The 26,672-nt window shown below is 51.3% G+C and overlaps 1 protein-coding gene and 1 pseudogene across 50 annotated transcripts in view; both read left to right on the top strand.

The window, feature by feature from the left end:
- Positions 1 to 26,672, top strand: part of RAP1GAP2 (RAP1 GTPase activating protein 2) — a 239,486-nt gene that overhangs the window by 114,775 nt on the left and 98,039 nt on the right. The window lies entirely within an intron of this gene.
- LOC144582530 (large ribosomal subunit protein uL3 pseudogene) lies at positions 12,605 to 14,061 on the top strand (annotated as a pseudogene).

Below are 26,672 nucleotides of genomic sequence, written 5' to 3'. Positions count from 1 at the left end.
TTCCTAGGGTGACTGCTTGGTTGACACCTCCCAGGTTATTCTAGCACACTGAGGCCTGGCTGAAGGCTGGCCTCTCTCTGAGGGTCCCTGGCCCTGTGGGTTCTTGAATCAGTTCTGTGTTCTTTAAGCTTCCAGCAGTGGGAGCAGTCCTCACCTGGTTCTTTTGGCAGTGCAGGCTCAGGGAGGGTATGGCAGGGGTACCCCTTTGGTTGATTAGCTTGGGAGTCATAGAAGGTTAGGGATGGATCCATTTCCTTTCTAGGTAAACCAGAAGCCCTGAGGTAGGAAATGACTCTCCCAGGGCTCCACTGAAGATAGCTGTGTTCCTCCTCTAGTCAACAGCATAAGTTAAATTCTTTTTATCTTTATTTTTGGAGACAGAGTCTCACTTTGTCACCCAGGCTGGAGTGCAGTGGTGTGATCTTGGCTCACTGCAGCCTCCACCTCACGGGCTCAATCAATTCTCCTGCCTCAGCCTTGCAAGCAGCTGGGATTACCTGTAAGCACGAACCACCACGCCGGGCTAATTTTTGAACTCCTGACCTCAGGTGATCTGCCTGCCTTGGCCTCCCAAAGTGCTAGGATTATGGGCATCAGCCACCATACTGTACTCATAATAAGTTAAATTCTAAGACACAAACTAGTTTTGGTCAAGTGCTTGGCTTATCTCCTGCTTGTGGGCCACAGATGGCCCCTCCTCTTGTAGCTCTCCCACTGGGAAGGGCTGGCTGGAGCAGTAGCTGGCCTCCAGCCTCAGCGTCTCCCCCGCGCTCCCCCAGTATCCCCACCCTCATTGGAATGCCTGCTGCAACTGGACCTGTATGCACCCTCCCCCACCTCTTTGCTGCTTGTTTTTCAAGGTTTTTTTTTTTTTCTAATATGAAGTTGGTAAAAAGCAACCAAAGAGATGCTGACCAGATGGGCTGAATGAGAGCCCACTTCCCAGCTAGAGCTCAAACTGGCTGGTGCCGGGTACGCTGGGAGAGGGGCTCATGGCTGTCTCTGTGGGAATGCTGTGGATGGTTTCCAGGCCCACATGTTTTTAGGAAGCTGGTTTTCATGCCCAGATGGATCAGCAGGCATTTAGGGATGGCAGACTGTGGGCCCAGAATTGTGCTGGGGCCCCTGGGGTCACCTTGAGGCTACAGTCTCCACCCTCAAAGAGCCTGCTGTCTCCAAGGGGCCCTAACTGAGTGGGAGAAACCATATGGCTCAGCATGTGACGAGGCTCAGATGTGAAACGTGGCTTCTCAGTGGGGAGGAGAGGAGGGGAAACGCTGTGTGGCGAGGTGGGGGGGGGCAGCCGGAAGGGGCCCTAATGGTGGTGAGCATGGGGGTCGTGCTGATCCCCCGAGACCATAGACAATAACCTTTCCAGGCTCCACGAAGTAAAGGGGTTGTTCCGATTCTCTTGATGCTCACGGTATGTACACAGGGCATTTCGTTGAAGTTCACTGTGCTGGGACTTGACCTGAGCTTGTCCCTGGAGCCACCCCAGGCCCTGAGCTGGCTTGGGCAGTTGTGAGGTGGCCCTTGCTCTGCCTTCTCCACCCTTCTTTGTGAAAGTCTGAGTGCAGCTCCTCTCAGACCTTCCCCTTTCCAGAAGAAGATAATGGAGGCTGGGAGTGCCCATTTCAGGGACGAGTGGAGAGTCTTGTTCCTCCCTTGCTCCTAAGCTCATTGCTCTCCATGGCCAACAAGTGCCCCCATCGCCTCTTGTCTCCATGGTAGAAAAGGCAAGTGTGCAAGCTTCCTATGCCAGGGAAGAGAATGGAGATGAGAGGAACCTTCTCCTTGCTCCCTCTCCATCCCTCTGGGCAGAGCTGGCTGGGTCCCTTCCCGGCCTCCCTTTTAGGCTCCTGGATTGTCCACCTCTCTCCCTGGGGTTGGGGGACTTCTGCTTCAGCTTGTAGCCCTTCCCCAGGCCTGATTTCATCTCTCTTGTTTGCTCCTGGGTCCTGCCTTCTGTCTTCTGTCTTCTGTCAGGCTGTGTGGGGAGACTATCTCCCGATCAGGGTTGAGTGACAGTGTCACTCCCCATCCGTCCACTGGCTTTGGATGGATGAAGGGAGGAGGCATTTGTGGGAGGGTTAACAGGAGCCTTTTTGGGCTGGGGCAGGAAGGGCTGAAGGACATCAGCAAGGAGCTTTGGCTTTTCCCTCGGCAAGGAAGCCCTGTGCAAGGATAGGAGAGACAGACATTTACTCCCCGAATTCCTGCTGCTGGAGGAGGCCCTTGCTGATGCTCTGTGGTCCTGGGAGAGTCTTCTCTGATCTCCACATAGACTGTGTTTCTCTTGCCGCTCCAGACATGGCTGGGACGCAGTGACGTCTCCTCAGGAGCCTCTGCCCATTGTCCTCTTGATTGCATTCAGGAGCCAAGGGAAGGTCACTTCTCATTTAAGGCAGGCATGAGGAACAGCTTATTTGGCTACTGAGGCTGAGGATGCTAACTAGGAGGCTTTAAGAACATGGAGAGGTTGTCCGGGTGCGGTGCCACACGCCTGAAATCCCAGTGTTTTGGGAGGCTGAGGCAGGAGAATCCCTTGAGGCCAGGAGTTTGAGACCAGCTTGGGCAGCACAGTGAGACTCATTTCTACAAAGAATTAAAAAATCAGCTGGGCCTGGTGGCCCATGCCTATAAGTCCCAGCTACTCAGGAGGCCAAGTTGAGCCCAGGAGATTGAGCTGGCGGTGAGTTATGATGGCGCCACTGCACTTGAGCCTGGGTGATAGAGAAAACCCCCATTTCAAAAAAAGAAAAAGTAAAAAGAACGCGAGGATGTCCGCATGTGCACCTACCTGCGCGAGTCTCCCTCCTCACCTGTGCACACCTGAGCACCTGCATATTCTCCCTGATTCTGTTCATGTTTTAAGGCCAACTAGCTTATGCTTCTAGAAAATTACTCTGGGTGTAACTGGATTTTAAAAGAAATTCAGACACGGAAATGCCTAAGTCTTAATTACATTGTATGCTTTGACTAATGGATGCACCCGCGTGGCCCGTACCCTGATCAAGACACAGGACATTTCTACCACCCCAGAAGGTTCCCACGCCTTACCCAGTCAATCATAATTGCCCCCTTGAGGAGCAACCAGTGTTCTGATTTTTTTTCAAAAAGGAGTTTTGTCTGTTCTAGAACTTAATTTTTTTTTTTTTTGAGACAAAGTCTTGTTGCCCCGGCTGGAGTGCAGTGGTACAACCACGGCTCACTGTAACCTCTGCCTCCTGGGTTCAAGCAATTGTCCTGCCTCAGACTCCTGAGTAGCTGGGATTACAGGCATGTACCACTATGCCCGGCTAAGTTTTGTATTCTTAGTAGAGATGGTGTTTCTCCATGTTGGCCAGGCTGGTCTTGAACTCCTGACCTTGTGGTTTGCCCAACTTGGCCTCCCAAAGTGCTGGGATTGCAGGTGTGAGCCACTGCAATCAGCCAAGTTTTTTTTTGAGGCGAAGACTTACTCTGTCACCCAGGCTGGAGTGCAGTGGGGTGATCTCAGCTCACTGCAACCTCTCTCTCCTGGGTTCAAGTGATTCTCCTCCCTCAGCTTCTCCAGTAGCTGGGATTACAGGTGTCTGCTACCACTCCTGGCTAAGTTTTTTGTATTTTTAGTAGAGATGGGGTTTCCCCATGTTGGCCAGACTCCCAGCCTCAAGGGATCTGCCCTCCTCAGCCTCCTAAAGTGGTAGGATTACAGGTGTGAGCCACCATGCCAGGCTGGTGAATGTTTATATTTATATGAAACTGCTACACTGTTTGCCAAGTGGTCAGGCCATTTTACGTGCTCAGCAGCAATGTCATTTGAGTTCTGGCTGCTCCACCTCCTCACCAACATTTGTCATTCTTGGTTTTTTAAATTTCAGCCACTTGAACAGTATCTCATTGTGGTTTCAATCCACATTTTCTCATGACTAATGAATGATGTTGAATATTTTTCATAGGCTTATTGGCTATTATAGTTCTCTTTGCCCTTTCTTACCCCTTTAAAATTGGATTGTTTTCTTACAGGCATTCTTTACATAGTCTAGTCAAGCGTATTTCTTCTTCTTTTTAAAAATAGAGATGGGATCTCACTGTGTTGACCAGGCTGTTCTCAAACTTACAACCTCAAGTGATCCTACTGTCTGGGCTCCCAAATTGTTGGGATTCCAGGCTTAAGCCACCATTTCTGGCCCATTTATTTTCTTTTTGAGATGGAGGTTCACTCTTGTTGCCCAGGCTGGAGTGCAATGGTGTGCTCTTGGCTCACCACAATTTCCGTCTCATGGGTTTAAGTAATTCTCCTGCCTCAGTCTCCCGAGTAGCTGAGATTATAGGCATGCGCCACCATGCTTGGTGAATTTTCTGTATTTTTAGTAGAGACGGGGTATCTCCATGTTGGTCAGGCTTATCTTGAACTCCCAACCTCAGGTGATCTGCCCGCCTTGACCTCCCAAAGTGCTGGGATTACAGGTGTGAGGCACTGCACCTGGCGTTTTCTTTTCTTTTTTTTTTTTTTTGGATACAGGGTCTCACTTTGTTACCCAGGTTGGAGTGCAGTGGTACAAACATGGCTCACTGCAGCCTCAACCTCCTGGGCTCTAATTATCCTATCGCCTCAGCCCCTCAAGTAGGTGGGACTACAGGCTTGTGCCACCATGCCTGACTAATTTTTGCATTTTTTGTAGAGACAGTGTTTCACCATGTTGCCCAGGCTACTCTTGAACTCCTGAGCTCAATTGATCCGCCCTCCTCGGCCTTCCAAAGTGCTGGGATTTCAGGCGTGAGCCACCGCCCCAGGCCGATTTCTTTTCTTAACAGTGTCTTTAATGAGCAGAAGTTTTAATTCTGATGAAGTCTAGAAGTCTGATTATGGACTTTTCCCCTTTTATGTCTATAGCTTTGTGTGTCCTAAGAAGTCTTTGCTTACTCCAGCTCACAAGGATTTTCTTCCACATGTTCTTTTAGAAGCTTTATTGTTTTAGCTCTAGGTCTGAGATAATCCTGATTCAATTTAATTATGTATGGCGTGATGTTGGGCTCTAGGTTCATTTATTCCCATATGGATATTCTGTTGTTCCAATACTGTATGTTGAAAAGACTTTCCTTTCCCCTTTGATTTGCTTTGGTGCCTTAGTCAAAAATCTGCTGGCGATGTAGTGCACACATGTATTTGTATACAGTGTCTCTCAAGCGTGGTGTTTCTCGGCATCAGGGATGGAAAATACGTGACATTCATGCCATCGGTCCACCGTTCTGCTCCCATGGCAGTTATTAGTAATTGATCGTGTCACTCTTTCCCAGGAGCTTAGATGTGGCCTCAGAATCCTGTCCAACACAGTACTGCAGGCAGCCGCTGGCAGTCATTTGGAGTTGTCGTTTGAGATGAATGACTTCTGGCATCTCTGATTGAAATTGTCACAAGAGGTTGAGTTACTTGCTAAAGGTCCCCTAGCTGGTGAGTGGCAGAGCCAGGATTCAGGATGGGGTTTGTGTGGCTCTGAGGTCCATGTTGTCTTCACCACCATTGTGGGCTGCTTTGCATGAATCATTTGAACAGGTCACTTAATCTCCCTGACCTCCAGTGTCTTCACTTGTGTAATAGGGATAGTGGCCACCTGGGGGAGTGGGTGTTAACAGTCATGAGGTCATCCACAAAGTTGCTAGTGGAGCATAGGACACAGAGGTGCTCAGTGATTGACTGTGATGATGGTGATGATGGCGATGGTCGTGATGATTATTTAGATGCAGTTGTCGCCCTTGAGAAACACACAATCAGGGTTTCTCTCTAGCGAACCCAGAGTAGCTGCTTCATAAGAGTCCCTTGCCTTTTCCTGCATCCTTCCAAGCTTGAGGCCCCAGAATGGAGCCATGCTTCCTGAAGTTTGCTGATAGAGCCCAAGCCTCCAGCTTTGACCTAGGTGTCTAGGCCAGCTGAGCTGTGCTTCTTCTCTCTTTGTGGGAGGAACAGCTGACTGGCTTCCTAGAATTCTCATTCTGGGAACCCTCTTGCCCTCTGCATTGATTCTTCAGCCAGTTCTTCTTTCCTTTGGATTGGCCATGTGATCGCCCCTGCCACAGGGGAGGTTCATCTAGCTCCTTTGACCTGGTCCTGGACCCCTTTGAGGTTCTTCTCAAGAAGTTAAAGCAGTAGAAAGTTGTAGCTAAGAATACAGTTTCTAGAGGAAGTCTGCCCGGGGTTAAGGCTTCCCCATTTTTTTTGTGTGTGTGTGTATTTTATTTTGAGATGGAGTCTCGATCTGTGCCAAGGCTGGAGTGCCATGGTGTGATCTTGGCTCACTGCAACCTCTGCTTTCTGGGTTCAAGCTATTCTCCTGCCTTAGCCTCCCAAGTAGCTGAGATTACAGGCTCGGGCCACCACACCCAGCTAATTTTTGTATTTTTAGTAGAGATGGGGTTTTACCATGTTGGCCAGGCTGGTCTTGAACCCCTGACCTCAGGTGATCCACCCACCTTGGCCTCCCAAAGTACTGGGATTACAGGCGTGAGCCTCCATGACCAGCCAAGGCTTCCCCACTTCTTAGCTGTGTAACCTCCCTGCATCTCAATGTCCCCATTTGTAGAATAGGGATGTATTAGCCCCTTCTTGCATGGCTCTGAAGTAGTACCTGAGACTGGATAATTTGTAAAGAGAGGAGGTTTAACAGGTTCATAGTTCTGTAGGTTGTACAGGAAGCATGATGCTGGCATCTACTTCGCTGCTGGAGTGGCCTCAGGCCAAGGGGGAAGATGAATGTCACATGGCTGGAGCAGGAGCGGAGAGCCAGCAAGGGCGCCACACACGTTCAGACAACTGGGTCTTGTGAGCTTTCACTCACTCTCTCAAGGACAGCCCCAGGGAGGGGATTGTGCTAAGCCATTCATGAGAAATCTATGCCTGTAATCCAGTCAGCTCCCACCTGGCCCCACCTCCAGCACGGACAATTACAATTCCATGTGAGATTTGGGTGGGGACATATATCCAAACCACATCAGGAATAATAAGAGTACCTGTCCTTGGCTGGGCATGGTGGCTCACACCTGTAATCCCGGCACTTTGGGAGACCGAGGCAGGTGATTCACCTGAGGTTGGGAGTTTGAGACCAGGCTGACCAACATGGAGAAACCCCCTCTCTACTAAAAATACAAAAAAATTAGCCAGTTGTGGTGGCACATGTCTGTAATTCCAGCTACTCGAGAGGCTGAGGTAGGAGAATCACTTGAATCTGGGAGGCGGAGGTTGCGGTGAGCCGAGATTGCGCCATTGCACTCCAGCCTCGGCAACAAGGGTGAAACTCCATCTCAAAAAAAAAAAAAAAAGGTACCTCTCCTGTGTGGTTGTAGCGATGATTAATTGAGATAATATGCCTTTATCGCTTAGAACAGAGTATATAGTAGGTGCTACATAAATATTAGTCATTATTATTCCTCCGAAAATCTTTGTTTCTGAAATGTGCAGAGAATAACAATGCTTGGAGAGACTGCCTGGGAGGAAGAACACCAGTGTTTCTGTCCACAGAGTGTGTCCTCAGGACTCCCTGATTTCAGCCCTGCCAGGTGTCCATAGCCGAGGGGCCTGTCTGTGGAATGAGCATGAATTGAAATAGCATTTTGTGTGAGTGGCCCTACCAGAGCCTTGTGTATCGGACTCAAAACCCTGCCTGATAAATGTGGATGCCCTTGAGGGTTTTGGAAAAAGGCTGCAAGCCAGGATCCAGCCCAGCATCTGAACTGATGTTCCTGGAGGAAGGATCATCCTTCTGAGTCGTGCTTCCAGCTCTTGCATTCTGAATCTGACCTAAACCAGGGGTCCCCAAGGTGGCAGAAAGAGCCGCCATCCTCATAAAGGTTTCTTGGATGAGACTGGGTTGAGACGGGTAATTCAGGGCTGTGGAGAGTCCCGAGGTTGGCCTTGGAATGCGTTCTGTGAGCAGTTCATCTCCTTCAGAAGTTTCTTTCCTAACTCCTTTTGCCTGCAGCTGATATTAAAATGAGTCTGTATTTCTGGGACAGATGCTGACCTTGTGGGAACACAGGAAAGCAGGGGCAGGGCCTGAAATCCATGGGAGGCCAGGCGGGGTACAGAGCTCTTTCAGCCTGAGTGGCCCATTGTCTGGGGGGTCTGGGCTGATGGTAAAGGTGACCAGTTGCCAGGCCCTCCTTTCTTTGCCCTATACCTTTTCTTTTCACTCTTTTTCTTTTTTTTCTTTCAGACAGAATTTTGCTCTGTTGCCCAGGCTGGAGTGTAGTGGCATGATATTGGCTCACCGCAGCCTCTGCCCCCTGGGTTCAAGTGATTCTCCTGCCTCAGCCTCCCAAGTACCTGGGATTACAGGTGCCTGCCACCACACCTGTCCAAGTTTTGTATTTTTAGTAGAGATGGGGTATTGCCATGTTGGCCAGGCTGGTCTCAAACTCCTGACCTCAGATGATCCACCTGCCTCAGCCTCCCAAAGTGCTGGGATTATAGGTGTGAGCCACGCCTGGCCTCCTTTTTACTTTTTTTTGTGAGACAGGTTCTCTGTCACCCAGGTTGATGTGCAGTGGTACAGTCAGGGCTCACTGCGGTCTTGAGCTCCTGGGCCCAAGCAATCCTCCTACCTCAGCCTCCCACGCAGCTGGGACCACAGGAATGCACCACCATTCCCTGCTAGCTTTTCCTTTTTTTTTTTAATTTGCGGAGACGGGGTCTTCTCATGTTCCCAGGCTGTCCTCTCCCCTGTTCTTGGTGTGCTCTCCTCGTCTTTCTGACTGCTGGTGAGGGCTCAGCTCTGGCTCACCTTGCTCGCTAGCATTCAGAAGACAGATAGAGCACTTGGCATTCAGGGTGTCACCTGGGGGATGCTCCCAGGCTGCCTCAGCCTCAGGCATGCCACCCACCTTTGGAGGCCTGACTAGTCACCCCACCCCAGAACTCAGCCCCTGGGTCTGTGACATCCCTGGGGACAGAGCTGTCGCCTCTTCCTGGGATTTAGAAACCAAATGTGACATTGTGCACTTCTGTCATCTTCCGTGAACCTCGTTTTCTTCATTTATAGAATGGAGATCGCCCCATAGGGTTACTGCAAGGATTAAAGGAGGAATCAGGTGGACGAGGGCTCCGTAAAGCACCAGGCTTCCTGCCAGGGTTGTGTATCGGCACATAGTGGACACTCGTGGTTGTTATCATGGTCAATATGCCAAACGCTTGTAGGGTGGTTTCATCAATAATCCCACTCTGCTTCTCTGCCAGCTGCCATAGCTCTTCTCCACCGAGACCAGCTCAGCAGGGGGAATCTGCCAAATTCTGTGTTCCGTCTGCCACGCCCACCTGCTGGCCCCATCTGAGAGTGTTGTTTACCTGCCACTCAAGCCTGCTGTGTCTGGGGCTTCAGAGGCCAGTGGATGGTGGTTTCTCTGTTGCTTCCTGAAGGGATGTTCCCTGCGCAGATCTTTGCTTCAGTGAGTCCCTCCTGTGCATGCCCCTCCTGCCAGCTTTTCCCCCCGGGCACCTGGTAGACTCCCTGTTCTTGGCTGAGTGTAGAGATGGAGTTTCAGGCCTTGGGGTGTAGATTTGATTCCTGGGGTTGCTGTAACAAATTGCTATGAACTTGGTGGGTTGAAATAAAAGGAATTTTTTTTTTTAGACAGAGTCTCACTCTGTTGCCCAGGCTGGGGTGCAATGGTGTAATCTCAGCTCACTGCAACCTCCACCTTGCAGATTCAAGTGATTCTTCTGCCTCAGCCTCCCAGGTGGCTGGGATTACAGGCACCTGCCACCATGCTTGGCTGATTTTTTTGTATTTTTAATAGAGACAGGGTTTCACCACGTTGGTCAGGCTGGTCTTGAACTCCTGACCTCAGGTGATCCACCATCTCAGCCTCCCAAAGTACTCAGATTATAGGTGTGAGCCAATACACCTGGCTGTTTTCTTAGATAATTTTTACAAGATTTTTTTTAGTGTGTGTGCAAGTAACTAGCAAATAAAAATTACCCAAACAATTTTAAATAAAATGATATATGCTTATTATAAAGTTAAAGCAATTGTAAAGTACAGAGAAAATTTAAAAATGAGTAATGTCCTAATAATAATTCTATCATCCGGAAATAATCCATTCTTACCATTTGTAAGCACCCAGACATCTTGGCATCCTACGCAGATAGAGGTGAATGTAAATGAGACCACACTGTTTGTGCTCCTTTGTAATAAAAATAGTTAAATTCAATTTTCATGGCATTAACTAGTGGAGAAAAAAAAATAAGTGGCTCAGAAGGAGTTGCTGAAGTTTAGAGAAATGTTTTCTCTCTGTAAGAGAGATTAATTTCTCTAAGAGTCTCTAACAGTGAGGAAAAAGATTGTGACAAAAAGAACCAAAGCTTTGGGGTAGATATTTTAATTAATTTATTTATTTTTGAGATGGAATCTCACTCTATTGCCCAGGCTGGAGTGCAGTGATCTCCACTTACTGCAACCTCTGCCTCCCGGGTTCAAGCAATTGTCCTGCCTCAGCCTCCTGAGCAGCTAGGATTACAGGCGCACACCACCATATTTGGCTAATTTTTTGTATTTTTAGTAGAGACAGGGTTTTGCCATGTTGGCCAGACTGGCCTTGAACACCTGATCTCAGGTCATCTGCCCATCTCGGCCTCCCAAAATGCTGGGATTATAGGCGTAAGCCACTGTGCCCGGCTGAGATACTAATTTAGAAAGATAATTTTAAGTTTACACATAGAGTTTGGCTCCCTGCTTTGATTGTGAGAGCCAGGTGATTTTGGAGGAAGGACGGTGGGGTCTGTGGACTCTGAGAGTGCTCGCTTTGAGGGGAGCTGCTGTCCTCAGAACAACAGGCTGCATAACAGGGTCTGTACCTCCAGATGCCTGGAGGGAGTGTTCCCAGCCGGGGCTTGGTTACATGTGGGAATCTAGCAGAGCCTGTCTCAGGAGTGAACAGGGTTTGTTGGCAAATGACATGGCTGAGCTGATTTGGTTTGGCAGCAGGACAGAGAAGTTTCTGAAATGTCAGATGTTGATATGATGGCTGGTTGTCTCTAACGGGAAGCCAGAAGTGGGGGGTGGATGGCCAAGTGGCGTCATCTGCTGTAGAGGAGGAATTTGGGGGAAAGGAAGTAGGAGGTGGGGAGGGGAAAAGAGGCAAGGAGAGGGAAGGAGGGAGGGAAGGTGGAAGTTGGAGGAGAGAGGCCAGTGGCAATGGAGGTGGTGGAGAGAGAAAGTGGGAATGAGACAGGGCCAGTGGAGGAGTTGAGTTTGCTTCATCAAGGATCGTATATTGGTGGGGTAGGCTGTTTGTCCTCAGATATGTTTTGTTAGGGCAACACGATGTTAAAAAAATATTTCAGTACTCTTTGGGGGGAATGTCCCCTCCCCAATCCCATTTTGTCTTGGAGCCTGTATCCTCCAGGACAGGCCTAAAGGCATCTGGGTTTGAGACCTTCGCCAGATGACCTGTGGCTCTTTCTAGAGGTCTTTCCTCTCCAGGGTCTAGTCCTGGTGGGTGGCCCAGGCTTGGAGGGGACTAGTATGGCATCTTACCTTAGAGAAGCCATGGGGATCAGGAGAATTCTGAGAAATGGGTTAGATCCCCAATGGCGCCCTGGCCTCATCCCACTGAGGATTCCAGATGTGGTTCAGGACTGTATGTGAGTGCCCCTTTGCGGTCATCAGTTCTGGGGTCTGGAGAGTTGGGCCCTGGGAGACAGGAGGCGGGAACTGAGGCTCATGCCTGCTTGGCCTCATGCTTGGTGACGCTTAGTTGAACTGGGAAGATGTGATCTCTGTTCTTTGAAGGTATAATGGCTATGAGGAGGCAAGAACCACAGAAACCCTCCTCCTAAAGTGATGTAAAATGAGCCATGTACACAGTGCTATAGAGAAATACTTCACAGCAGTATAAATATAAGAAATATCAGAGACTGGGAATTCATAAAGAAAGAGGTGCAATTGACTCATGGTTCTGTATGGCTGGGGAGGCCTCAGGAAACTTACAATCATGAGGGAGAAGCAAGTGCCTTCTTCACAAGGTGGCAGGAGAGAGAAGAGCAAAGGAGGAGCTTCCAAACCAAACCATCAGATCTCATGAGAACTCACTCACTGTCACCAGAACAGCATGGGGAAAACCGGCCCTATGATCCAATCACCTCCCTCCCTCTACACGTGGAGATTACAGTTTGAGATTTGGGTGGGGACACTGAGCCACGCCATTGCCAGGGTAAGCTGAAAAGGTCAGGAATTCCTTGGAGCATGCTCTTCCTGCCATTTCTCTAGGAGGGGATTGATTGGAAGGTACTTCCAGGCCATGGAGCTCAGAGTGAGTCCTTCAAACACCAGAATGGAAAAGCAGAAAGCAGGCCAGCAGCCCTGGTCAGATCTGGGGAGCAGGAACGTGGGTCTGCAAAGCCTGGAGAGGGTCCATTAATCATGGTGCCAGGTCAGGTTAGAAACCTGGTTGGGCCCAGCATGGTGGCTCACGCCTGTAATCCCAGCACTTTGGGAGGCCGAGGCAGGTGGATCACTTGAGGTCAGGAGTTTGAGACCAGCCTGGCCAACATGTGAAACCCCGTCTCGACTAAAAATACAAAAATTAGCTGGGTTTGGTGGTGGGTGCCTATAATCCCAGCTACTTGGAAGGCTGTGCAGGAGAATCACTTGAACTCGGGAGGCAGAGGTTGCAGTGAGCTGAGATTGTGCCAGTGAGCCTCTGTCTCAGAAAAAAAAAAAAAAAAAGAGCTCTATGGGTGGGATTTGATGGCAAGATGAGTCACAGAAAATTCTCTGCTCCCAGACATGGGTCCCTTGGCTTCCTGCCTCGGAAATGCAGCAGCAGGCATTGTGAGAAGGTGAAGAGCTTCCCCAAGGATGACCCAAGCTGGTCCACCTCACAGCCTTCCTGGGTTACAAGGCTGGCATGATCGTGTGGGAAGTCAATGGGCCAGGATCCAAGATGAGCAAGAAAGAGGTGGTGGGGACCACCTTGTGGTCACACACTAAGGTGTGACTATTGTGGGGACGCCACCCATGGTGGCTGTGGGCATTGTGGGCTACGTGGAAACCCCTTGAGGCCTCTGAACCTTCAAGACCATCTTCGCTGAGTGCATCAGCGGTGAGTGTAAGAGGCAATTTCCATAAGAACTGGCATGAATCTAAGAAGAAGGCCTTCACTAAGTACTGCAAGAAGTGGCAGGATGAGGATGGCAAGAAGCAGCTGGAGCAGGACTTCAGCAGCATGAAGAGGCACTGACAAGTCACCACGTCACTGACACGCCCAGATGCGCCTGCTTCCTCTGCGCCAGAAGCAGGCCCACCTGGTGGAGATCCAGGTGAACGGAGGCACTGTGGCCGAGAAGCCAGACTGGGCACGCAAGAGGCTGGAGCAGCAGGTACCTGTGAACCAAGTGTTTGGGCAGGAAGAGATGATTGGCGTCATCGATGTGACCAAGGGCAAAGGCTACAAAGGGGTCACCAGCTGTTGGCACACCAAGAAGCTGCCCCACAAGACCCACCGAGGCCTGCACAAGGTGGCCTGTATTGGGGCATGGCATCCCGCCCTTGTGGCCTTCTCTGAGGCACACGCTGGGCAGAAAGGCCACCATCGCCACGCTGAGATCGACAAGAAGATCTGTAAGGTTGGCCAGGGCTACCTTGTCGAGGACGGCCAGCTGATCAAGAACAGTGCCCCCACCGACTGTGACCTGTGTGACAAGAGCATCTACCCTCTGGGTGGCTTTGTCCCCTGTGGTGAAGTGACCAATGATTTTGTCGTGCTAAAAGGCTGTGTGGTGGGAACCAAGCAGCGAGCGCTCACACTCTGCAAGTCCTTGCTGGTGCAGACCCTGCGGTGGGCTCTGGAAGAGACTGACACTACCTCCAAGCTTGGCCATGCCGCTTCCAGACCATGGAGGAGAAGGCATTCATGGGATCACTCAAGAAAGACCAAATCGCAAAGGAAGGAGCTTAATGCCAGGAACAGATTTTGCTGGAGGGGGTCTCAATAAAAGTTATTTTTCACTGGAAAAAAAGAAGAACCTGGTCAGAGCAGAGCAGAGCAAGGCAGTAACTGAGGTTAGTGTTATTTATGAAGGCAGGAACCAGGAAGCCGAGGCCTCCCAGGCCCTTGGGCCAGCCTGACTCAGTGTCAATAGCTTTACCTCCATGGGCAGTGCCCAAGTCCTCTCCACATGGCATGGTCTCTGTGACCCATTTGGCCGCCTTTCTCCTTGCTGCGTGGGTCCTGAGCCTGGTGGCAGTCACGAGTGCCCACTTGGTTTCTTGAGGAGCAGCTCAGAGCTTCAAGGCAGTTACAACAATAAAGCCCATCTCACACGGTGAGTATGTGCCACAGAGCTTTGCAGTTCTGAGGATGGGAGGGAGGTCAGCAGTTCAGAGGCATGGCATAGACTGTTACAGTTCCTCAAGCCAGTGTGCACTTGAACCTGTCGGGAGGTTTCTGTTAGTTTCTTACGGCTGCTGTCACAAATGGCCACATCCTTAGTGGCTTAAGACAGCACAAATCTATCATCTTGTAGTTCTGGAATGGGTCTTACTGGGATCAAATCAAGATATTGCCAGGGGTTGGGCAAGGTGGCTCACGCCCGTAATCCCAGCACTTTAGGAGGCCAAGCTGAGCAGATCACTTGAGGTAAGGAGTTTGAGACCAGCCTGGCCAACACGGTGAAACCCCGTTTCTACTAAAAATACAAAAATTAGTCGGGCATGGTGGTGCACGCCTGTAATTCCAGCTACTTGGGAGGCTGAGGCAGGTGAATCACTTGAACCCGGGAGGCAGAGGTTGCAGTGAGCCGAGATGGTGACACTGCACTTCAGCCTGGGTGACAGAGCAAGGCTCCGTCTCAGAAAAACGAAAGAGATTGCCAGGACTGCATTCCCTCTGTAGGCTTTAGGAGACAATCTGTCCTCTTGCCTTGTCAGCTCCTAGAAGACCATCTGTATTCTGGCCCCAAACGTGTTTTCAAGGCCAGCCACACTGGAGCAAATCTTCTCACACTGCCGTCTCTCTGATTCCCCTCTTCTGCCTCCTTCTCGTTACATAGGCTCTGGATTACCCTGGGTGGACCTGGATCATCCAGGCTCCTCTTCCCATCTCAGGGGCAGCTGATTGGCAGCTTTAATTCTAGCCACAACATGAACGCCCCCTTGCCATGTAACCTCACATATTCCCAGGTTCGGGGGGACTGGGACAAGGGCATCTTTGGGTGCGAGTGTCGGGGGTATTATTTGGCCTATCACAAGGACCCACCTTCATAGGTTTTGTTCAGACGTGGGTCCTCATCTGTAAAATGGGCATTTCTACCTGCTTCCTAGAGGAAATGCTGGCTGGCCCGCTGCTGGCTGGCCCGCCGCATGGCTGGTCTTCTATCTGTGGGATTCTGTGGCTCTGTGACTAGTTCTTCCCCTGCCTGATTTCACTGCTTTGCGAGCCCGTGACTCGGTATCAGATGTCCTTGCCCTGATCCCACAACCATGGGATCTGAAGGGCAGGTGGGGCATAGGCCCCTAAGCATTTCCACAGGGAAAAGGGCACACCACACAAGTGACCAGCCTAGAGGAGCCACAACCTTGATTTTGTTACCTTCTGTCGGCTGCTTGCTGGTTCTCCCATCGTGGTGGAAAAGTCAGCACTCCTTGAGAGAGGAAGAAAAAAGACATACGTTAAGCTTTGCCCAGCTCTGATTTGGAGTTGCCCAATTTTACTTGAAAGAAGCTGCCATTGTCTGCTTCCACTGACACATCGTCAGCTTCCTCCCATCTAACCTGAATCTTTCTTGTTGCCGTTTCAGCCTGCTGGCTCTCCATGCGGCTGGCAGGGAAACAGCAAAGCTGTCTCCCACATCGATAATGACACCTAATCCTGCAATCTGCCTCTGTCCGGTTCTAATCATGCCACTGCTTCCATTCCTGGGACCAGGGCACCCTGGGTTTTGTCCTGACGGACTGGACCATCCATGGTTGACAGGCTGCGGGTCTGGGGTCACCTGGGGGTGAGGGTGGGAAGGCGCGGGAGGGGACAGAGGCACTGCATTCTGCGCAGACGAGCAGTGTGTAGATAACCCTCCCCAGGTGACTGGCCTGGCATGGAAAGTCCCCCTCCTGGTCCCCCAGGTCAGATAGCGTTGCCTGGCTACGGGTGGTCACTGAGGCTCCGGCTGGGCGAGTAAATAGGCACACATGTTTAAAATTCAATATCACTGGCAGGCAAACACTTCAGCAGCGCCTTCCAGCCCGCCTATAATCTCTCATTCTCCTCGCTCGATGCACATGGGGGCCTGCACCAAGACCCAGATGGTCTCTGCTGGGAATTGGTCATCAGCTGTTGTGAGGGACAGGGAGGGGTGGGCCATTATAGCCTCAGCCTCATGCGGACTGTCACCCTGATTGCTCTGGACAAGCTCCTGAGAGACCCTGGGGCTGGCCTGGACTCACCAGCTGAATGGAGCTTCCAGGGCAGGGAGGTATCTGGGTTCAGTGGCTCACACCTGTAATCCTAGCTCTTTGGGAAGCCAGGGAAGGAGAATTTTTTGAAACCAGGAGTTCGAGACCAGCCTGGGCAACATAGCAAGATCTTGTCTCTAAAAAACAAAAACTAGCTGTGCATGGAGGTACATTCCTGTAGTCCCAACTACTTGGGAGACTGAGGTGGGAGGATCCCTGGAGCCCAGGTGTTTGAGGCTGCGGTGAGCCATGATTGCGCCACTGCCCTCCAGCCTGGGCGACAGAGTGAGACTCCATCTCAAAAAAAAAAAAAAGTCAGGGGCCTTTGGGGAAGCTCATCCAGATTCCTGTTTGCCTGTGGAGGGGCAGGGCCTGTGAAGGGTATGGCTGGAATCTGGCAATCCACTGGCCTAGCCAGGTGTCTGTAGTGGCCACATTTATTAAGAGGAGGGTGAGAGAAGGTAGGCCAGCCTCCTCTTTGCTGGAGGCGCACACATGTCTGCCTGGGGCATCTCCCAGAGCACTTGGTGAGATGGTTCCTGGTAAAGTCATTCCTGGTAGGGATTATTTGACATCAACACAGGTGAGCAGGTGAGGCTGATTATTTTCCCCACACGCGCCTCATGCTTACCCTCTTCCATTGCTTAGGCTTCTTCCCCTTCCTCCTCCTCATCCTTACTCTGAGACACAGCTGGATTTTCACCAGCAGAGTGATGTGATTCACATCTGGCTGCCATGTGGAGAATGGATTACAGGTCAGCAAAAGTGGAAGCAGAAGGACAAGATGGGAGACGGTTGTCGGGGTCTGGGCAAAAAGTGAAGGAGGGAGCTTGGACCAGAGGGTGTTGGTGGTGGACATGCTGAGAAACGGTGCATTCAGGGTGTGCTGAGGGGGTCGAGGCAGCAGGGTGGGCTGATGGGTTGGACGTGGCGGATGAGGGAGAAGGAAGTATCTTGAGGTTTAGTCATCCTAGATGGGGCTTGAGCAATGGGTAGGTTCCAGTCCCATTTTCTGAAATGGAGATGCCTGGGGCGGGGGCAGGTTCAGGGAACACAGGCCAAGTTTGATATCCTCATGAGAAGTGGAGAAATTAAACATGCATTTGGAGATGCTCATTTGGAGCTCCAAGGAGATGTCATGGTTAGGGACATTCATGTGGAGAATCAGCGTAGAGATGGTGTTAAATTCATAAGAGTGGGTGGGCAGCTTGGGAGGATGGCATAGACAGAGGAGAGGAGGCGCTTCGCTGAGCCCTGACCTCAGGATCATACGGAGGAGGAGCCTGCAGGGAGGGCTCAGGTGACACCGGGAAAGCTGGAGGGTCCAGAAGGCCCAGAGGAGACACTACAGATGATTGAGGTGGTGGTGCTGAGCAATCAGGATGAGGGAATGCATAATTTTTTTTCTCCATTTTGAGACAGAGCGAAGTCCCGCTCTGTCACCCAGGCTGGAGTGCAGTGGCGGGAACTTGGCTCACTGTAACCTTTGCCTCCCAGGTTCAAGCGATTCTCCTGCCTCAGCCTCCTGAGTAGCTGGGACTACAGGTATGCGCCATCACACCTGGCTAATTTTTGTCTTTTTAGTAGAGACGGGCTTTCAACATGTTGCATGGACTAGTCTCAAACTCCTGACTTGTGATGTTCCTGCCTTAGCCTCCCAAAGTGCTGGGATTCCAGGCATGAGCCATTGCACCTGGCCACTTCCCAGGGACTCTTGAGGGCACAACTTCTTGTAGCATTTGGCAGCATGGAGGTCCTTGGTGACCTTGACAAGTGAAGTTTCAGGGGAACCATGGGGCCAGGTTGATCAGCCAGTGGAGGCACAAAGACCCTGTTGCCTGAGGTATACAGAATTCTGTAGAGCTGAGCCGGGTGCGGGGGTGGGGGGCCTGTCCCCTGGGAAGACTGAAACCCCTCTGCTCCAGCTGAGGGCAGGCCTTTCATGCTCAAGGCTAGGTTCTGCCCCTGGTAGTGAAGACCCCTTGACTGCCTCACCCCACTCCACGAAGGCAGCAGGCTCCTTTCCTGGGTACCCTGTTTTCCAGAGGCAGTCCCCATCCATGCTGCCTGATAGTTCCAGGAGGCGATGGTCCTGAGAGCACGTTCCTGGCCTCAGCCTTGTAGGTTGAGCCCAGATCACTGGTGCACCCCCTCCTCCAGACATGGCCTGTCCTTCAGGCCCGGGAGGGCACGGCCACGATGCACAGACCCGTGCATCACTCTTCCCTCTGATGAGCTGTGTGGCCAAAGACACAGTGTATCACTTGCCCTGTGTGGCCTGAAAGGTTCCTGGAAGGGTGTCAGGGACTGTAAGAGGCTTGGGGGGCTCTCTAGATGGATCTACCTTGCTGTCACCCACCTCAGCCTCATCCGTCGCTGGCTGTGAGGTGAACGGAACCCGGATTACCCCGGCTGTGGATCTAGACCTCCCCACAATGGCTCACCAGGCCCCCTTGTGGCTAGTACCAATAGTACCAGATGGGAGCCCATGGCTGGGGCTGGGGGTCTGGGAAGGGGTGACAAGCCCACCAGCTGCTCACGGTGCCCACTGGGTAGACCCAGAGGATCAGGTGGCTGGGAACTGGAACCCTGCCCTGTGTCCAGGGCCAGTCTCACTGTGGAGGTGTCCTGGAAACCTCATTAGACCAGGCCTGAGTGGGGCGTGTGGCAGCTTTTCCTCCCTTGGAGCAGGGGCTTCTGCTCTTGCCCTGGGTTTCCTACTTTGCTGGCTTATCCGCTGTTTCGGTCTTGCCTGGGCTGCAGCTTCAGCCCAGGGTCTGCAAGGTGGTACCAGCTCTTGGAGCCACGTGGGAGTGCCGCTTCAAACACCTGCAGAGGCATTGATCTCTTCTGGTTGGTAGAAAAGCAGTGGGATTTAAGGAAGAGGCTGAGGCCTCTAACTTGTCCTCCTCCACTCTGTGTGCCTCTTGTGTCTGGGGGGACCACGGGATAGGCAAATTAGAAACTGCACAAAACTGAAACAAGGAAATAAAATAACAAACAAAACAAAACAAAAGGGCCGGGTGCAGTGGCTCACACCTGTCATCCCAGCACTTTGGGAGGCCGAGGCTGGTGGATCACCTGAGGTCAGGAGTTCGAGACCAGCCTGGCCACTGTGGTGAAACTTCATCTTTACTAAAAATATAAAAAACTAGCTAGGCATGGTGCTGCATGCTTGTAATTCCAGCTACTCGGGAGGCTGAGGCAGGAGAATTGCTTGAACCCAGGAGGCGGAGGTTGCAGCGAGCTAATATCATGCCCTTGAACTCTGGCCTGGGTAACAGAGGAGACTCTATAACTGCTTATGGTGGGAGGGTGTGGTGCAGCTGCTTCATGGTCCTCGCCTTTTGGGCCCATAAACCTGGCTGGGTACTAGGTGTGTATGTTTGCCATGAGTGAGTGTTTCCTATGTGTGTGTGCTGGTGAACGTGACTGGGAATGTTTTGGGTGGTTCTTTGTTGTATCATCGAGTGTTTTGGATGTGTGTTTGGGGGTGGGTATTGTGGGACCCCCACGTTGGGGTGAATGTATTTGCAGCTGAATGATTCCTGTAGCCAGGACAGCAGGGTGGCCCCTGGAAGGATAGCCTATTGTCTCGCCCCCAACCTGGTGAGAGCCTCTGTTTGCCCCAGCACCCCGTTCATCAGCCCCAGCTGGCCAAAGGGGGTGGGGCCATGATGTTATTTAACATATGGCTTATAGGGAGGAGAGCTGTTTGGCATTCCAGTCCCCACGCGGTTGTTGGTGTATAATGAGGCTGTTGGAGCTTGGGGACTAACTGTTAGAGTCACTCGGGACCGAAGCACTTATTTAAGTAATCATTAGCTGGAAGACGGGAAAGGAACAGAATATGCGATTTACAGATGTCTGCTCTTTCTGCAGGTCAGCCTGAAATGAAGCTCCCAGCAAGTGAGGCTGGTACCGCTCTGCCTTCCTCCTCCCTCTAGTGATGGGGAGGGCAGCTTGGGGTCTTTTAGGGGATGGTGGGGTTGAGTTGGGGTTATGGAGATAGTGTCTCTCAGGCACATCAGAAGCACACGCCCCCAAAGTTCCCAGCTTCCCATGACTTCTTTTCTGATACTGCCCATTATTCAAGGAAACCCAGCAGCACAAAGACAATATATATGGATGTATTCGGTTCTCAGTCCAGCACGTTCAATGAACACCTGCTCTGTGCTAGGCCAGTAATCCATTGTCCCAGGTGGAGGAGTCTGTTAACAGGAAGAGCCCAGATCATTGAAATTCGAGTTCAGCTCATCTCTGAAGCTGCTTTTGCTGTTCCCAGCAGTGCTGATGTGGGCCTGGGGGCTGAGGCACATTGCTTTCCTCCTTTGTGCTGAAGCAGAAGGTGCGACGATGGGGGTCTCCAAGCAGGATAGTGCAGGAGCAGCCAAGCTCTGGAGCACAGGTCATTACTGGTGACGGGACCCCTCATGGTCTCTCTGGGGGACAATTGGAGCCCCAGTAGAGGAGGATGGAGAGTGGCCGACTGCGTACCCTGTAACCAGTGTGGGACCCGAAGCTCAGGGAGAGGAGGGGAGGAAGGGTCGTTGGTATGTGCTGTGTGTCTCGGCCTATGATGCCTCTTGCTTTGGAAATTCTGCAAGATTGCATTTTTAACATTTTTAAAAATTTATTTTTATTTATTTATTTATTATTTTTATTTATTTTTTGAGATGGAGTCTCACTCTGTCTCCTAGACTGGAGTGCTGTGGCACCATCTCAGCTCACTGCAACCTCTGCCTCCCAGGTTCAAGCGGTTCTCCTGCCCCAGCCTCCGGAGTAGCTGGGATTACGGGTGTGCACCACGATGCCTGGCTATTTTTTTGTGTTTTTTTTTAGTAGAGACGGGGTTTCACCACGCTGGCTAGGCTGGTCTGGAAGTCCTGACCTTGTGATCCACCCACTTCGGCCTCCTAAAGTGTTGGGATTACAGGTGTGAGCCACTGTACTCGGCCTATTTATTTTATCATTTTAAACACAGTGAGAGCAGCAGGGATGCAAGTTTTGATTCAGTCTTATCTGCACAGCCTGGGAGTGGGTTGGACAGTGAGAACAGATAGAGAATCTTTATTTTGGAGATGTGTGAAGTGAGCTGTGGGTCCTAGCCAAGTTACCGGCAGGACTAGTCGGGTGAACGTGACTGAATGTTTTGGGTCGTTCTTTGTTGTGCCATCTAGTGTATCATCAACTTGATGATACAGCTCTGTGGCGCTGAGGTCACGGTTCCCTGAGATGATGCTGGACTCTGTCTAGAGGGGTGGAGGAGATGGAAGGGAAGGTCAGGCAGGGGACAACTTCGGAGCAGGGACCGTGGGCAGGGTGTGGGTTCCACATCTGGTCTGTGATGCATTCCCTTGGGATGGGCAAACCCAGAAGCTTCTTCAGCCTGTTTCCTCCTCCAGGCACAGGTTGAGGCCGGGATTGCGGGAGGAGGGGAATGGGGGAGGTTCTGTAGCGCTTGGTTCTCAATACTTATTGGCAGAAGGGAGGAAGCCCAGTGTCCCAGCTCACAGCGCAGCAGCGTGGCTGCGGCTTCCCTTCTTCACGAGCCAGCCGGCTGACAGTGGGCAGGGTAGGGCGGGAAGAGAGAAGGGCCAGTGGAAGGGAATGGAACCATGTGGATGTGTGAGCGAGCTGGAAAGAGGCTGGTTTATAAAGGAACCTTGTCTGGGGAGCAGAGAGCACTGCGGAGTGAGGGAGGGGCCACTGTGGCTCTGACACAGCCAGATGCCTGCCCGCCAGCGCCAGTGAGGAGAGGGCACACGTTGCGGAGCCCTCAGTGCTTTGTATTTTCCAGGGACGGCTTGGAGGGAAGCAGAGAGCTTCTGGGAGGCCAGCATCTCCCTTTTCTCCCAGTCTTTCAGCCTGGGGGGCTCTTTATTCCCATTCTTCAGAGAGAGACACAGCGGAGAAGACGGGACCACAGCAGTGGCTGCTGGGGAGACCAGTGCCAAACCAGCCCCCCGCTCTCCTGCCTCCAAGCCTTTGCCTGGGCTGTTGCCTCTCCTAGAATGCCTGACCCTCTGGTTCACCCTGTTACAGACCTGGTGAGGTCGGTCTCGATGAACCTGATGAGATTTCCAGAGCTGCTTTCATCCTGTTCCCCAACTAAGAGTCTTAGACCTGAGCTGAGCCCCACTCTGGGGGAAGAGTGGAAGTTTCAGGTTGAAGATTGCACCAGGAGCAGCCTGCCAGGGAGAGTCTCTGGTGTAGAAACCCTGTATCTTAACCAGTGCTGGGCGGCTTGGAAGGAGGAGCCCCCTTTGTTTCCCAGAAAAATGGGACTGAGTGCCCCAAGGCAGCCACACTCTCACAGAGCCCTGCAAACACCCACAGGGTCACCAGGCTTCACTCACAAGCACAGAGGGTGCCTGTCATCAGTGCGTCATCCTGATCCTGTTTGTACTTTAGGTTGGTACAGTGCTTGACTGTTTACAAAGCGCTTTTTTTTGAGATGGAGTCTCGCTCTGTAACTCAGGCTGGAGTGCAGTGACACGATCTCAGCTCACTGCAAACTCTGCCTCCTGGGTTCAGACAGTTCTTCTGCCTCAGCCTCCTGAGTAGCTGGGATTATAGGCACCCACCACCATGCCCGGCTAATTTTTGTATTTTTATTAGAGATGGGGTTTCACCCTGTTAGCCAGGATGGTCTCGATCTCCTGATCTTGTGATCTGCCTGCCACAGCCTCCTAAAGTGTGCTGGGATTACAGGCGTGAGCTACCACCCCTGACTCTTTTATTTATTTATTTATTTATTTGACAGAGTCTCTCTCTGTTACCCAGGCTGGAGTGCAGTGGCATGATCTCGGGTCAGTGCAATCTCTGCCTCCTGGGATCAAGTGATTCTCCTGCCTCAGCCTCCTGGGTAGCTGGGATTATAGACATATGCCACCATGCTGGCTAATTTTTGCATTTTTGGTAGAGACAGTGTTTCACCACATTGACCAGGCTGGTCTTGAACTCCTGACCTCAGGTGATCCACCCACCTCGGCCTCTCAAAGTGCTGGGATTACAGGCATGAGCCACCATGTCTGGCCTTACAAAGCACTTTCTTGAACTCTTATGGTTCTTGCGGAAAAGAAGAATGATTTCCCCACTGTGCAGAGGAGAAAATGAAATACTCCTTTTAGCCAGCTGGTAAGACACAAACCTGAGTCTTGAGATTTCAAATTCAGTGTCCTTTCCATTACCCCAAGAAATAATTACTAAGTACAAATAATTACTCAGTGTCTGCTACTGTATTTCATCGCCTCTAAGACACTTTCCCTGTCTCATTTAACAACTCTGAAATCAGGACACATCTCGTAAGCAATAGCACACCGTAATCTGTAATTGGCAGCAGTTTTAATTTCTTAGTGGAACACAAAATCATGTGGACCTTACAGTGGATGTTCTTTTAGATTCGATGAAATCTGGTGGGTGCACAACTCTGGTGTATGTAAACATGGCTTCTGCCTGCAGGGTGTACCGTTTAGAGGAAAGATTAGTCGTAGCTGTTCTTGTAAAACAGGATATGATGCCTAGCAAACCCAACTCAAGTGCCATGGGAATTCTGACTGAGGGGCTTCGGGAAACACGGCCGATCTGGCGGGCTTGCTCCAGCCAGGGTATTTTATAACAGGATGACCTCTATTGGGCATCCTTAATAGTGGGGTTTCTGGTTTCGAGAGAAGAGGGGTCTCATTCAGAAGCTCAGGAGGCTAATTTGACATGGGAAATGCGCACAGACTGCCATCTTCTCTGCCGTGTCCACCTCCAGTGCCTGGTGGCCAGTTTTGCCTCGTAAGTGCTATTTGTCTCGCTGGACTTCATGCCATCTTATTTGCTGGGTTGTCTCTGGGACTCCCTCTCCTGGCCTGGGCCCTCCCCTCGCCATGGATAGGATGTCAGAGTGTGGTCACACTGCTGCTGTCTGCACACAACCCTGCTGGGGGCTGTGGGCCTTCTCAGCCAGCCAGGCTCTACCGTGTGCCCTCTGAGGTTAAATAGACAAACATACTCACAGTTTTCCTCCATATTCCTCTCCTTCCTCCATGCCTTGAACCTGTTTCACTCACAACACTTGGCTTTGCTATTAACAGGCTGTGTGATGTTCAGCAAGCCAGTTAACCTCTCTGAGCTTTAGTTACTCCCCTGCCACCCCAAAATGGATTATCATGACGATCAAATGTGAGGAGGTAGGAATGGGTCCCGGGCTTTGATATGGAGTCATGCTCTACTACTGCTAACTGTAATCCTAACCCTTACCCTTACCCTAACCCTTACCCTTACCCTAACCCTTACCCTAACCCTAACCCTTACCCTTACCCTAACCCTTACCCTTACCCTAACCCTTACCCTAACCCTTACCCTTACCCTTACCCTAACCCTAACCCTAACCCTAACCCTAACCCTAACCCTTACCCTAACCCTAACCCTAACCCTTACCCTAACCCTTACCCTTACCCTTACCCTAACCCTTACCCTTACCCTTACCCTAACCCTTACCCTTACCCTAACCCTTACCCTAACCCTAACCCTTACCCTTACCCTAACCCTACCCCTTACCCTAACCCTATCCCTAACCCTTACCCTTACCCTTACCCTTACCCTAACCCTAACCCTTAACCTAACCCTAACCCTACCCCTAACCCTTACCCTTACCCTAACCCTAACCCTAACCCTTACCCTTACTCTTACCCTAACCCTAACCCTTACCCTTACCCTAACCGTAACCCTAATCCTAATCCTTAGATGCAGGACACTTTCTTTTTTCCTCCATGGCCTTATCTCCAAAATGGCAGGAATAACTCTCTGGAAAGTACTCCTGGATGCCCTTCCTAGCAGGAGAGCCGTTGCCCACTCCTCAGTGCGCCCGTGCAGGCGTGGGCTTTACCTACACTCCTTGCTCCTTGTTTTCTGGATTGTAATTACTTGCTTTTATGATTGTCTTAGTCACTAGACTGAAGTCAGTTCCTTTATTCAGTTATTCATTCATCAGGTATTTATTGAGCACCTGTGTGCACCAGGTGCTGGGATTACAGGTGAAATGGGGGAAGCAGACAAACAAGAAGTGATAAGGCTGAGAGCAATGGGATAGGGCATGTGTAGGATGGGAGGACCACCTCGGGACAGGGAGGAGGGTAGATGCCAAGAGGGCTTCCTGGAGGAGGTGATCTCCAAATTAAGACCTAAAGGAGTCAAGCAAATAAAGTGGAGTGGGAAGGAGGAGAGGGTTGGAGGGTGATCTTCCTTGGGTCTCCAGCTCCAAGCTAGTGCCTGGCCGAGAGAAGATCAGTAAGCTGCTTCTCCATCTCTCTTCTTCCTTGCTCCTTCTGGATGCATTCCTGCAAAGAGGCAGGAGTTTGGACGGTGGGCTTTCTGGGCCCTGGGATGCTGTGGTCAAGGGGGTTGCAGAAGTGTTCTGGATGTCCTTCCAGCTTGGGGCATGCCATGTTCCTGAGGCCAGGGCTGCAGGAATGGGCATGGCAGGGCATGCTGAACTCACGGGCTCTGAGTAGGAGTGAAGATGAGCCGGGCCTGGAAGGCTGTTGAGGATGCAGGAGCCTTATCCTGGGTCCCTTTAGCCAGGTGAAGGAGAGAAGAGCTCAGTAGGGACAGCAAGTTCCATGAACTTGGCAATGTCACTTTTCCAAGGTGGTCTTGTATGTCAGAATTTTGAGTTTGAAGGGCATTGCCAGGCCTCTCTGCAGGTAGGTGTCCCTCTAGCACATGGATCTTCCGAATGAGTGTGGTGGCCCAGCTCCCATACTAGAGTTAGCTCCTCTCCTCCCCCATCCTGACTTCCCGTGTCATTTCAAGCCCCTGGGGATGGACCTGTGCCAAGGTCTTCTCTGCCTGGCCTCGAATAAGCTGTGTCTTCCGCAGCCCCTGCAGACATTTCCTGGCCTCTGTTCTCCCTTGGGAGGCTGTGGGGATCTGGAGCTGGAGCACAGGTTAGAGCTGTGCTGGAGAAGAGACAGGCTGTGTGCTGGCGGCAGGCTGGGCAGGAGCTGGGCGCGAGCATGCAGCAAGGGCTGGGAGGAAGGATTGATGGTTGTCACAGTTGCTGTTGACAGAGGACATTTTGTGTCTCACCATACTTGCACTGGACACAGTACAGACGTGGTGTGCTAGTCTATAGCCACTTTGCAGAGTGGGTTATATTTCTCGCATTTTATAGATACAGAAACTGAGGCTTGGCCCAGTGTGGTGGTTCACACCTGTCATCCCAGCACTTTGGGAGGCCGAGGCTAGCGGATCACC

This window comes from Callithrix jacchus, chromosome 5 (genome assembly GCF_049354715.1).
Source record: "Callithrix jacchus isolate 240 chromosome 5, calJac240_pri, whole genome shotgun sequence".
NCBI lineage: Eukaryota > Metazoa > Chordata > Mammalia > Primates > Cebidae > Callithrix > Callithrix jacchus.
This window is presented reverse-complemented; position numbering and strand designations above follow the sequence as displayed.